This window comes from Lathyrus oleraceus, chromosome 4, assembly GCF_024323335.1.
Source record: "Lathyrus oleraceus cultivar Zhongwan6 chromosome 4, CAAS_Psat_ZW6_1.0, whole genome shotgun sequence".
In the NCBI taxonomy this organism is placed as follows: domain Eukaryota; kingdom Viridiplantae; phylum Streptophyta; class Magnoliopsida; order Fabales; family Fabaceae; genus Lathyrus; species Lathyrus oleraceus.
Genome location: NC_066582.1, coordinates 84,372,108 through 84,386,372, shown reverse-complemented (window position 1 = coordinate 84,386,372; position 14,265 = coordinate 84,372,108). Strand labels below are relative to the sequence as shown.

Below are 14,265 nucleotides of genomic sequence, written 5' to 3'. Positions count from 1 at the left end.
AGTCGCCACCGAACTTTATTTATCCCAATAAAGGGATAGGGAAATATCGATAAAACCTTTAGGAAATGGAATAATGGTCGTCGCAACCATATTTGGGTTCGAGAGTGGATTACGTAAGGGGAAGGTATTAGCACCCCTTACGTCCGTTGTACTCAACGGGAACCTTTTAGTTCTAATGTGTGTTTCGAGTATTAATTTATGTTTGTTTGTTATCTTTGGGTTATAAAATGTTGAAAATAGAAATGGATGAGAACCTCAGAAAGGGAAAGGGGAGGTTTTTTATTAGTGTGCTCGCGAAGATACAGCAATCTCCTGCCTACGTATCCTTATGGTATAATAAGGAAATCAGAGCATTCGTAGTTCGGGGAACTACGGTTTTTGTTGGTGTCTTTTAATGAACGACTGTGTAGGTTGGCGTTCTAAAGGCTAAACGCTGGCTTGTCTACTCTCGGCGGAGGCTTAAGCACTGGTTTGTTATGCGCATTAGAAAGGATTGACAGTGTCCTTTTTGAAAGGGTTTTGGTCACGCGGGGGTGACAAGTTGGATTGATGTGTTTGGGTGTTTTGGTTTCGATCGCTCGGGGGCGAGAAGTTGAGTTTGATTTGTTTGAGATGTTTTTTGAAGATGACGATTGCTCGGATAATCGAGTAAGACAACTCGTATCCTAACAGTCAGGAAAGGGAATAGAAGACTTTAGACCACTTTCTTTTTCATCCTTAATTATAGAAAGGATTTGATAATAGTTAAGGTGTTTTGAATGGAAGACGAGTACTCGGATAGTCGAGTAAGACAACTCGTATCCTAATACTCGGGAAAGGGAGTAGAAGACTCTAGACCGCTTTCTTTTTCATCTGAGTGGTTATGAAAATAAGTTTACGTATGGTTGATGTATTTTTAGAATAGACGACAAGTACTTGAATGGCTGAGTAAAACAACTTATATCCAAGCATTTGAGAAGAGGAATTAAAAACTCAAGACCATCTCCTTTTTCGTATAGCTTTGATTGATTTATTAAGTTGCGAAAAAATGACAATTGTTCGACTGACCGGGTAAGAGAACTCGTATTCAAACAATTGAGGAGAGAAGTTGAAAACTCAAAGTCATCTCCCTTTTCATTTAGCTTATTGTGAAAATATTTCGATTTAATCGGGTTTGGAAGTTTGTAGAGGAACGACAATTATTCGACTAACCAAGTAAGAGAACTTGTATTCAAATAATCGAGGAGAAAAATTGAAGACTCAAAGTCATCTCCCTTTTCGTTTTTTATTATAAAAGAATTTGATTTATTTGTTCTTAAGTGAATTAGAAATGACGACCATTTGACTAACCGAGTAAGAAAACTCGTATTCAAATAATCGAGGAGAGGAGTTGAAAACTCAAAACCATCCCCCTTTTCATTTCCAAATGAAACAGTATTTGATTGTGATTAAGTGTTTTGAATTGATTTGGAAAAGGCGCACTCGATATTGACCGAGGTTTGTATTTACATGTGCATATGAATTGAATTATGAAAATGGTCTCGAAATGAGATTGATTATGAATGAAATCGAATTGATGGTTTGCAAATGATTTGTGAAACTGATAGTGAAATAAATCGATGCTTATCTAATTAAGGAAATTAATTAATAAAAATTTGGTTAAATCGATTAAAGAAGTTAATTAAGATTAATTCTCAGAAATTATTTAATTAAATCAAATAATCAAATAAATTAAATGATTAATCAAAATTATCTAATTAGACAAAACTTCAATTAATTTAATTAAAACATAAAAAATGAAATAAATAACAAAATAAATACAAAATGGTTGAATCAAAGAATTAATCGTAACACAAAACAACCTATGATACTTTATCAATAGCAACATATATAAAAACTAATTTGTCTGCATAAGAAAAAAAATTGTGAAACCTTGGAGTACTTATGCACCTTGGAATAACTTGACTGTATTTAGAAAAACAAATTTCTATACTTTCAAATTCTATACTTTTATAACTTTGAATGTATTTAAAAATATATATTTCCATACTTTATAACTTGAATGCATTAAAAATAAAAAATTTATATACTTTATAACAACAAGCAAGAAAAGAAAAAAAATCTATATTTTAAAATTCTATATTATATGATTTAAGTATATTTAGAAAAGGATAACTTCTATACTTTTAAAATTGAACAACAGCAGCATGTATGCATTTAGAAAAGGATCACTTTCTATACACTTAAAAATCCAACAGCAGCAACATGTATGATTTAGAAAAGATCACTTTCTATACATTTAAAATCCAATAGCAGCAACATGTATGCATTTCTACAGTGTTCAAAGCAACAAATTCAGTACCACAAAATTCAAACAGCCAATATTAAAAGGCATAACATCCCAACTAGAAGTACACTAAACCTGATAGAAAACCAAAAAAATTATTATGACAAATTGTTATTTATCTAACAAAACACGCACCAGAATTAATAAGAAAACAACCATCATAGAATGAAAAACGAAATCTCTGCAATCCTACATTATGCACCGAATTGGGTAGTCTTCCGGGAATATTCAGTAAGCCAATACAGTAGACACAAAAATCCTTCTATAATAATAACAATGTTAATGCCATGTATTTATAGTAACAAAAAAAACCAACAATGTTAACAACAAAAATGTAGAAAAAGGGTTAGTATGACTCTCACTGAGTCTGTTTCCAACTGAAAATAAAGTTAGTGTGAAAAATGTAGAAAAAGGTTTTGTTTCAATAGAAATCTACAACTCAAATTGACATTGAATTATCATTATCAAATCACAGAATCTATAGGTAAAATTGAACTTTAATCACTACATCTCTAAATCACAGAATGTTCATCAATATGTAAAACTATATATCGTAACTGAAGCAATGACTTGAAATAAAATTAAACCATAGTAGCAGCATCATTAAATAAAATTGGTAGCAGTAACTATGTACCTCATAATGTACAGATGTGCAAAATATTTTCAGTGTTCCATACAAAATAAACATCAACAGCAGCATGAGAAAATCGGCATTGAAGCTTATGACAAAACATGATATAATCGAAATTTCCTTTCGGAATCTTACCGAACACGAAGATGTTGTTGCAGTTGTTGTCATTATGTTAATTGAAAATGAGTTGTGATGTTATTGTTGCTGTGAACGTCTCATGTACTGCTGAAAAACTAGTGTTGAATTATGCTGCTTGGAAGGGAGATACTGAGTTTGCCGGCGAAATTGAAAACAACATCGGAAACGGGTTCTTGTGCAGTGCAAAAAAGGATCTCCACTCTTCAAATCTTCGTAGCGAAAATATAGAGATTATTTTGATGAACAAAACAGTGGAATCATGGGTTGGCCGGAAGTGAAGCTCTAGTGGTGGTAACGACATTCGCGGCAGAGGAATTGTGATATCAGAGGGAGTAGTAGTGAAATAGAGGTTTTATCATGGTGGAAAGGCGGAAGAAGGAGATTTCGTGAGGATGAGAAAAGGTGAGGCGGTGAGGTTATGGTAGGCGGAGGTCGTTGGGTTGTGAGGACGCGGAGGGGTGAAGGGTTTGTGGGTGGTTTCCGGCGGCGAGGGAGGGAGACGCGACGGAGATGTAGAGGCGGAAACGAAGGTGGTTGAGAAGGAGGAAACGGCGGTTTCGTGATGGGTTTCGCGGTTGTTGTTGTTGGATAACCGGCGATGGAAGACGGATCGTTGGTTTTGTGGTTGGGTTCGCCGGCGAGGGAGTAGTGAAGGGTGGTGGTTGTGGATTTCCGGCGGTTTGCAGTGGATGAGGAAATGAAGAAAAAGAACAGTGGTGTCTTTTTTCTTTCGTTTTCCTTTCTCTTTTTTTTAGTTTATTTTTTAGCAAAAAAAAAAGTGATTATTCAGTGTCTTGGAGAGAGTATCTGTTGTATCTTTTATTACTTTTTCTTTACATTTTTTAATATTATTTTTTTTACCGTTGGAAGAAGAGAGACGTTATTAAGGAGAGAGGTATCTCTCTGTAGCTGTCCACCACTTAATAATTATTATATTATTTATTTATTAATTATTTATTATTAAATCCTAAATTTTGATTGGATAAACTAGGATAAGTGTGGATTGCTAATAATGACCATTGATTAATTTGAACCGATGGTTTGGATTGAATTAAAGAAACACACAAAGAAACACATCTTTTTAAATAAATTAAAATGCCTATAATGTTGTTTTTATATGATTTAATTGTTTTAAAATAATTTAAATCAATTGAATCAAATAAAATTCACAACTTTTTAAATAATCATGATGAAATCAAAATAATAACATGGAAAATTTTATTTATTCAATCTGACTATTTTGACGAATGAACAAAATTAAAACGACTAAAAATGAATAAAAGTCGGGCAAAATTTTGCTCAAAAAATTAAATCGGATGCATGAAAATGATCAGTGCAAAATATACTTATTGAAAAAATACAGCGTTTCTTCAAATTCTGAAATAAGTTTGCACCGGTTAAAAGGCTCAGGCGGGTCAAAACGCAACTGAAACAGCTGCTGGAAAATACAACGAGCACACCAGGTTAAACTACATGAACCGTAGATTAATAATACCGGCGTCTGCAATTTTAATTTCGAAACTTTTTATCCGCTGATTTTGTTCGTACATGAGGAAATGATTCAACCGATTTGTCTGTATTTTCAATAAATTTATTTTGACTGATATTTTAGTTATTATTCATGATGGAATGCATGTCATGTTGTGCATATGATGCGAATTAAAAATGATATCGATTTTACAAAAATTTAAATATGCCCGGACAAAATTGGGGTATGACAGCTGCCCCTATTTCATTATCTTGAACTAGAAGGTAAGAATGACAACAGTCTTCGTACATTCGTAGTGGAAGGTAATTAAATACGAAAAGACCCAAATTTTGTCCTTGGAAATGCAAGGAAGAAAATATAGGAAGAAAATGCAGTGAGAAATAGTGAGAGACGTTATCCTAAAGTAAAATGGAACAACCAAGACTTTCTGGGTGTCGTCAAAACAGTATTTTGGACATCATAGTCGAGATATGTTAGTAATGGAATGACATCCCTAGCTAAATCTCAAGATTTTTCAGGATGCTAGAGCAGTATAAAGAAAATCTGGCATGAGACTCTTCATATTGATGAAGCAGCATCTCAACAGTAAAAGTGAGATTCTCTGTATCGAGTCGAAACAGCATCTTATATGATAGAATTAAGATGTTCCAGCAAGGGAAAGATACCTTAATTGAATCTAAGACTCTCCGAGGATATTAGAGCAGTATCTCTAAAAATAATCTGAAATGAGACTCTTCATATTGATGAAGCATCGTCTCAAACAGTAAAAATGAGATTCTCTGTATCGGGTCGAAACAACATCTTATATGATAGAATTAAGATATTCCGAACAAGGGAATGATACCTTAATTGAATCTAAGACTCTTCGAGGATATTAGAGCAGTATCTCTAAAAAAATCTGGCATGAGACTCTTCATATTGATGAAGCAGCATCTCAAACAGTAAAAAGTGAGATTCTCTGTATCGAGTCGAAACAGCATCTTATATGATAGAATTAAGATATTCCAGCAAGGGAAAAATCTTAATTGAATCTAAGACTCTCCGAGGATACTTAGAGCAGTATCTCTAAAAAAATCTGAAATGAGACTCTTCATATTGATGAAGCAGCATCTCAAACAGTAAAAATGAGATTCTCTGTATCGAGTCGAAACAGTATCTTATATGATAGAATTAAGATATTCCGAACAAGGGAATGATACCTTAATTGAATCTAAGACTCTCCGAGGATATTAGAGCAGTATCTCTAAAAATAATATGAAATGAGACTCTTCATATTGATGAAGCAGCGTCTCAAATAGTAAAAATGATATTCTCTGTATCGGGTCGAAACAGCATCTTATATGATAGAATTAAGATATTCCGAACAAGGGAATGATACCTTAATTGAATCTAAGACTCTTCGAGGATATTAGAGCAGTATCTCTAAAAAAATCTGGCATGAGACTCTTCATATTGATGAAGCAGCATCTCAAACAGTAAAAATGAGATTCTCTGTATTGAGTCGAAACAGCATCTTATATGATAGAATTAAGATATTCCGAACAAGGGAATGATACCTTAATTGAATCTAAGACTCTTCGAGGATACTTAGAGCAGTATCTCTAGAAAACAAATGAGATTCTTCAAATTGATGAAGCAGTATCTCAAACAGAGAGATGAGATTCTTCAGATAAATGAAGCAGTATCTCGAATATTCGTCTGTTAGGGGAACTTTTAAGAAAATACTCATTTTGAGGGAGACATACTGGAAATGCTCTTCAGGGGAAAAAGCTCATAAGAGACTTTTTTGGGTAACCTCTGCTTGGGGAGCGATGATTGTAAAGAAAATTGTTGGGAATATCATTATTAATCGTAAAGTCGAAAAAATGATTTACTGAGATATAATCCCACGAGCACGTGCACGGAAATAACTTTATTTGGAATGAGGAATGTCTAAGATATTCATGAATGACCTTGGATCCTGATATTTTATATTTGATTTTTGTATGATGTTCCTCTTTAGGTGGGAATTCCATGCATGGGATGATGCATGAGATGCATGCGAGTATGCAATTACTGGGGATATTTGGCTGTGCATGTAGGAATGCAAATGATTTTTATTTTGTTGAAATTCCCATTTTGTGGGAGTGTTATGCATGAGTATGCTGATGATTGATATGACTGTGTTTTTTTTTTGAATTTTCTGTTTGGTAGGAAAACCATGTATGGATGATTCGTGTGATGCATGTAGGAATGCAACTGGATAATTGGATGTTTTTGTGGGGTTTTATTTTTGACTGTCAATGAGGTTGGACTTTAAATGGGAACTGCCAGATAAGAATTGGTGAAGAAGATTGAACTGCCAAATGAGGACAACACTTGAAGGATATGTTACCAGACGCGAACTGGTGAAAATAATTGAAATGTCAGACGGGACTGAATTTGTTTTTGTTTGTGAGACAGGACTTGATTTTTAAAGTAGGCTACCAGACGAGAACTGGTGAAAATAATTGACTACCAGACGAGAACTGGTACCGAAATAGGTGACCTACCAGACGAGAACTGGTGTTAGGAGACAATTTACCAGACGAGAACTGGTATTGGCAAATGATTTGTCGTACAAGAACTGATTTTTGATACAGTTTTCCAGACGGGAATTGGACTTTGGAATAAGTTGTCAGACGGGAACTGGACTTTGAAATAAATTGCCAAACGAGAATTGGACTTTGGAATAAATTTCCAGGCGAGAACTGGACTTTGTAATAAATTGCCAGACGGGAACTGGGCTTTGAAATAAATTGCCAGACGGGAATTGGACTTCGAAATGAATTTCCAGACGAGAACTGGACTTTGAAATGGCCAAGTGATGTTGGGCTTTGGTGTCAGATTTTGTGTTTCAAGGCTTTTTGATGTCAGGTTCATGTTATGGGGGGTTATGCCTGATAAATGATATGATATGCATGGCTTTATGCTAGAGCAAAGCGACATGACTAATGCATGATGATGATTTATGTATTGATTGGAAGGTTTCCAAAATGCCCATGCGCGGGTATTGGAAGAGAAGGGTTTTTTTGCAGAAAGGCTTTTGTCTGTCAAAAGGTTATTTTATGGGGTGATAGCGTGATTCTCCGACACTCATCTTGAACTCTGCAGTTGATGACGTGTGAAAAAGCTTTCGCTTGAACAGCTTGAAGTCAGGGAGATGACTTGCTCCTGTATGGCTCATCTTGCCCTAATGTGATGGGTCTATGCAAAATATTTACCTCGAAAGGATTTCGAAAACAATTGTACCATAATTTGGAGATGGCTTGCCCCAAAATTTTGATCCATGAAAGGATTTATCCTTGGTTAACCGACTCTTGGAGTGATTGACTTTTTTGTGCTCTTGAGGTAGCTTGCCCCGGTATGAGCGTTGAAGCGACTTAACTCACCCTAACTGAACATTGAAGGGGTCTGCCCCTGGCCAACAGAACCTCTAGGTGATCTGCCCCTAGTTAATAGAGTCCTGAGATGATTTGCTTTGGATCAACTAATTCTTGAAATGATTTGCACATTTATTAACAGATGTTAGGAGATTGTTTAAGACTGGCCAATTCTTGGAGTAATCTTCCTATGATCAACTGATGTTTAGGTGGCATGCCCCTGATTCGTGGGTTGTGAGGTAGTCTTGATTCGGGTCAGCACCAACGAATGTCCAAGTTCCTCTGATTGTTTCTTATTGTTGGAATTTCCCTGACGTCAAGTACTGTCTTGCAGTTAAAATTGTTCACTCATAAATGGTAATTTTAATGCGATATTCATGCAAGTTTTGAAAAAATCATTCATTGGAATGATATGATATTGTGTGACGAGTGGACCATGAGTCCAAATGTAATGCTGATTTAGCAATTTAAAGTGTGAAAGACAGCGGGAATAATGACATTGATGTTGAATATTAGCAAATCTTTAGGAGTCAGTTTACGCAACTTTGCTGTAATATGCTTTCGGAAATAACCCTACCTCAATTAGGTCTTTTGAGGGTTGTAACGTGGCTTGGTTCATGGTTTTTGAAACAAAGGATGTAAGGCTCAAATTTTGTTTTAACCCACCCATTCTTCACGATGAACTCCAATCCTATGCTCAATTAATTCAACATACACATTCAACCTTTAAGAGAGTTTACAGGTGTAAGATCTCTTGAAATGACAGACACTTTATTTTGCTCTTCATGGATATTGGTGACCTTTTGATTTGGATATGGTAGTCACTAAATCTTGTTTTTATTCCGTTGAGGGTTTTTGTGACCTCCTTTGATTTTTGTTTTGATCCCTAACTTTTGCATGGGCACTTTTTGAAGCTTTAGTCCATCGGGATTGCCCCTATTTTTGCCTAAGTCTCCTTTTGGGGTATCGACTTAGCGGTTTTTTTTATTGATTCCATTTTTAGAATGTGACTGCCAAGTCATTTGGTCATTCGGAGAACAACCAACATAACTTTTGGATTTTGCAAGGTTCCTTCGACACTTCAGGATGTGTGCGAAGAATATCATGTGGTTGATCCTCAGACAGGATATTTCGTCTTGTGATTTGAATGCATAATCAGATTAACTGAACACTACCCTGCCCCAGGGTTAATGTAAGGTTTTTTTAGATCCGAAAGAAACTCCTACTTCAGGCTCGAAGTGGTTGACTAGGGATTAACTCCTTATCTCTCCAGTGTTTGGGAATTTGAAACAATGCTTGTACATCATCAGCAGAATTTTATCCGAAAGCATATAGTCAACAATTTAATCACTACATCTCTAAATCACAGAATGTTCATCAATATGTAAAACTATATATCGTAACTGAAGCAATGACTTGAAATAAAATTAAACCATAGTAGCAGCATCATTAAATAAAATTGGTAGCAGTAACTATGTACCTCATAATGTACAGATGTGCAAAATATTTTCAGTGTTCCATACAAAATAAACATCAACAGCAGCATGAGAAAATCGACATTGAAGCTTATGACAAAACATGATATAATCGAAATTTCCTTTCGGAATCTTACCGAACACGAAGATGTTGTTGCAGTTGTTGTCATTATGTTAATTGAAAATGAGTTGTGATGTTATTGTTGCTGTGAACGTCTCATGTACTGCTGAAAAACTAGTGTTGAATTATGCTGCTTGGAAGGGAGATACTGAGTTTGCCGGCGAAATTGAAAACAACATCGGAAACGGGTTCTTGTGCAGTGCAAAAAAAGGATCTCCACTCTTCAAATCTTCGTAGCGAAAATATAGAGATTATTTTGATGAACAAAACAGTGGAATCATGGGTTGGCCGGAAGTGAAGCTCTAGTGGTGGTAACGACATTCGCGGCAGAGGAATTGTGATATCAGAGGGAGTAGTAGTGAAATAGAGGTTTTATCATGGTGGAAAGGCGGAAGAAGGAGATTTCGTGAGGATGAGAAAAGGTGAGGCGGTGAGGTTATGGTAGGCGGAGGGTCGTTGGGTTGTGAGGACGCGGAGGGGTGAAGGGTTTGTGGGTGGTTTCCGGCGGCGAGGGAGGGAGACGCGACGGAGATGTAGAGGCGGAAACGAAGGTGGTTGAGAAGGAGGAAACGGCGGTTTCGTGATGGGTTTCTCGGTTGTTGTTGTTGGATAACCGGCGATGGAAGACGGATCGTTGGTTTTGTGGTTGGGTTCGCCGGCGAGGGAGTAGTGAAGGGTGGTGGTTGTGGATTTCCGGCGGTTTGCAGTGGATGAGGAAATGAAGAAAAAGAACAGTGGTGTCTTTTTTCTTTCGTTTTCCTTTCTCTTTTTTTTAGTTTATTTTTTAGCAAAAAAAAAAAGTGATTATTCAGTGTCTTGGAGAGAGTATCTGTTGTATCTTTTATTACTTTTTCTTTACATTTTTTAATATTATTTTTTTTACCGTTGGAAGAAGAGAGACGTTATTAAGGAGAGAGGTATCTCTCTGTAGCTGTCCACCACTTAATAATTATTATATTATTTATTTATTAATTATTTATTATTAAATCCTAAATTTTGATTGGATAAACTAGGATAAGTGTGGATTGCTAATAATGACCATTGATTAATTTGAACCGATGGTTTGGATTGAATTAAAGAAACACACAAAGAAACACATCTTTTTAAATAAATTAAAATGCCTATAATGTTGTTTTTATATGATTTAATTGTTTTAAAATAATTTAAATCAATTGAATCAAATAAAATTCACAACTTTTTAAATAATCATGATGAAATCAAAATAATAACATGGAAAATTTTATTTATTCAATCTGACTATTTTGACGAATGAACAAAATTAAAACGACTAAAAATGAATAAAAGTCGGGCAAAATTTTGCTCAAAAAATTAAATCGGATGCATGAAAATGATCAGTGCAAAATATACTTATTGAAAAAATACAGCGTTTCTTCAAATTCTGAAATAAGTTTGCACCGGTTAAAAGGCTCAGGCGGGTCAAAACGCAACTGAAACAGCTGCTGGAAAATACAACGAGCACACCAGGTTAAACTACATGAACCGTAGATTAATAATACCGGCGTCTGCAATTTTAATTTCGAAACTTTTTATCCGCTGATTTTGTTCGTACATGAGGAAATGATTCAACCGATTTGTCTGTATTTTCAATAAATTTATTTTGACTGATATTTTAGTTATTATTCATGATGGAATGCATGTCATGTTGTGCATATGATGCGAATTAAAAATGATATCGATTTTACAAAAATTTAAATATGCCCGGACAAAATTGGGGTATGACAGCTGCCCCTATTTCATTATCTTGAACTAGAAGGTAAGAATGACAACAGTCTTCGTACATTCGTAGTGGAAGGTAATTAAATACGAAAAGACCCAAATTTTGTCCTTGGAAATGCAAGGAAGAAAATATAGGAAGAAAATGCAGTGAGAAATAGTGAGAGACGTTATCCTAAAGTAAAATGGAACAACCAAGACTTTCTGGGTGTCGTCAAAACAGTATTTTGGACATCATAGTCGAGATATGTTAGTAATGGAATGACATCCCTAGCTAAATCTCAAGATTTTTCAGGATGCTAGAGCAGTATAAAGAAAATCTGGCATGAGACTCTTCATATTGATGAAGCAGCATCTCAACAGTAAAAGTGAGATTCTCTGTATCGAGTCGAAACAGCATCTTATATGATAGAATTAAGATGTTCCAGCAAGGGAAAGATACCTTAATTGAATCTAAGACTCTCCGAGGATATTAGAGCAGTATCTCTAAAAATAATCTGAAATGAGACTCTTCATATTGATGAAGCATCGTCTCAAACAGTAAAAATGAGATTCTCTGTATCGGGTCGAAACAACATCTTATATGATAGAATTAAGATATTCCGAACAAGGGAATGATACCTTAATTGAATCTAAGACTCTTCGAGGATATTAGAGCAGTATCTCTAAAAAAATCTGGCATGAGACTCTTCATATTGATGAAGCAGCATCTCAAACAGTAAAAAGTGAGATTCTCTGTATCGAGTCGAAACAGCATCTTATATGATAGAATTAAGATATTCCAGCAAGGGAAAAATCTTAATTGAATCTAAGACTCTCCGAGGATACTTAGAGCAGTATCTCTAAAAAAATCTGAAATGAGACTCTTCATATTGATGAAGCAGCATCTCAAACAGTAAAAATGAGATTCTCTGTATCGAGTCGAAACAGTATCTTATATGATAGAATTAAGATATTCCGAACAAGGGAATGATACCTTAATTGAATCTAAGACTCTCCGAGGATATTAGAGCAGTATCTCTAAAAATAATATGAAATGAGACTCTTCATATTGATGAAGCAGCGTCTCAAATAGTAAAAATGATATTCTCTGTATCGGGTCGAAACAGCATCTTATATGATAGAATTAAGATATTCCGAACAAGGGAATGATACCTTAATTGAATCTAAGACTCTTCGAGGATATTAGAGCAGTATCTCTAAAAAAATCTGGCATGAGACTCTTCATATTGATGAAGCAGCATCTCAAACAGTAAAAATGAGATTCTCTGTATTGAGTCGAAACAGCATCTTATATGATAGAATTAAGATATTCCGAACAAGGGAATGATACCTTAATTGAATCTAAGACTCTTCGAGGATACTTAGAGCAGTATCTCTAGAAAACAAATGAGATTCTTCAAATTGATGAAGCAGTATCTCAAACAGAGAGATGAGATTCTTCAGATAAATGAAGCAGTATCTCGAATATTCGTCTGTTAGGGGAACTTTTAAGAAAATACTCATTTTGAGGGAGACATACTGGAAATGCTCTTCAGGGGAAAAAGCTCATAAGAGACTTTTTTGGGTAACCTCTGCTTGGGGAGCGATGATTGTAAAGAAAATTGTTGGGAATATCATTATTAATCGTAAAGTCGAAAAAATGATTTACTGAGATATAATCCCACGAGCACGTGCACGGAAATAACTTTATTTGGAATGAGGAATGTCTAAGATATTCATGAATGACCTTGGATCCTGATATTTTATATTTGATTTTTGTATGATGTTCCTCTTTAGGTGGGAATTCCATGCATGGGATGATGCATGAGATGCATGCGAGTATGCAATTACTGGGGATATTTGGCTGTGCATGTAGGAATGCAAATGATTTTTATTTTGTTGAAATTCCCATTTTGTGGGAGTGTTATGCATGAGTATGCTGATGATTGATATGACTGTGTTTTTTTTTGAATTTTCTGTTTGGTAGGAAAACCATGTATGGATGATTCGTGTGATGCATGTAGGAATGCAACTGGATAATTGGATGTTTTTGTGGGGTTTTATTTTTGACTGTCAATGAGGTTGGACTTTAAATGGGAACTGCCAGATAAGAATTGGTGAAGAAGATTGAACTGCCAAATGAGGACAACACTTGAAGGATATGTTACCAGACGCGAACTGGTGAAAATAATTGAAATGTCAGACGGGACTGAATTTGTTTTTGTTTGTGAGACAGGACTTGATTTTTAAAGTAGGCTACCAGACGAGAACTGGTGAAAATAATTGACTACCAGACGAGAACTGGTACCGAAATAGGTGACCTACCAGACGAGAACTGGTGTTAGGAGACAATTTACCAGACGAGAACTGGTATTGGCAAATGATTTGTCGTACAAGAACTGATTTTTGATACAGTTTTCCAGACGGGAATTGGACTTTGGAATAAGTTGTCAGACGGGAACTGGACTTTGAAATAAATTGCCAAACGAGAATTGGACTTTGGAATAAATTTCCAGGCGAGAACTGGACTTTGTAATAAATTGCCAGACGGGAACTGGGCTTTGAAATAAATTGCCAGACGGGAATTGGACTTCGAAATGAATTTCCAGACGAGAACTGGACTTTGAAATGGCCAAGTGATGTTGGGCTTTGGTGTCAGATTTTGTGTTTCAAGGCTTTTTGATGTCAGGTTCATGTTATGGGGGGTTATGCCTGATAAATGATATGATATGCATGGCTTTATGCTAGAGCAAAGCGACATGACTAATGCATGATGATGATTTATGTATTGATTGGAAGGTTTCCAAAATGCCCATGCGCGGGTATTGGAAGAGAAGGGTTTTTTTGCAGAAAGGCTTTTGTCTGTCAAAAGGTTATTTTATGGGGTGATAGCGTGATTCTCCGACACTCATCTTGAACTCTGCAGTTGATGACGTGTGAAAAAGCTTTCGCTTGAACAGCTTGAAGT

The 14,265-nt window shown here is 35.5% G+C and overlaps 1 long non-coding RNA gene across 2 annotated transcripts; it reads right to left on the bottom strand.

Annotated features, from left to right (window-relative positions):
* Positions 1–2,345: 2,345 nt before the first annotated feature.
* Positions 2,346–10,470, bottom strand: LOC127073552 (uncharacterized). Of its 2 annotated transcripts, none has more exons than XR_007785795.1 (2): positions 9,598–10,470; positions 2,346–2,588 (listed from the first exon to the last, which is right to left on the bottom strand). It is a non-coding gene; the product is annotated as an uncharacterized LOC127073552 (long non-coding RNA). The 2 variants fall into 2 exon arrangements; XR_007785794.1 differs by lacking the exon at positions 9,598–10,470 and adding an exon at positions 3,093–3,239.
* Positions 10,471–14,265: the final 3,795 nt, after the last annotated feature.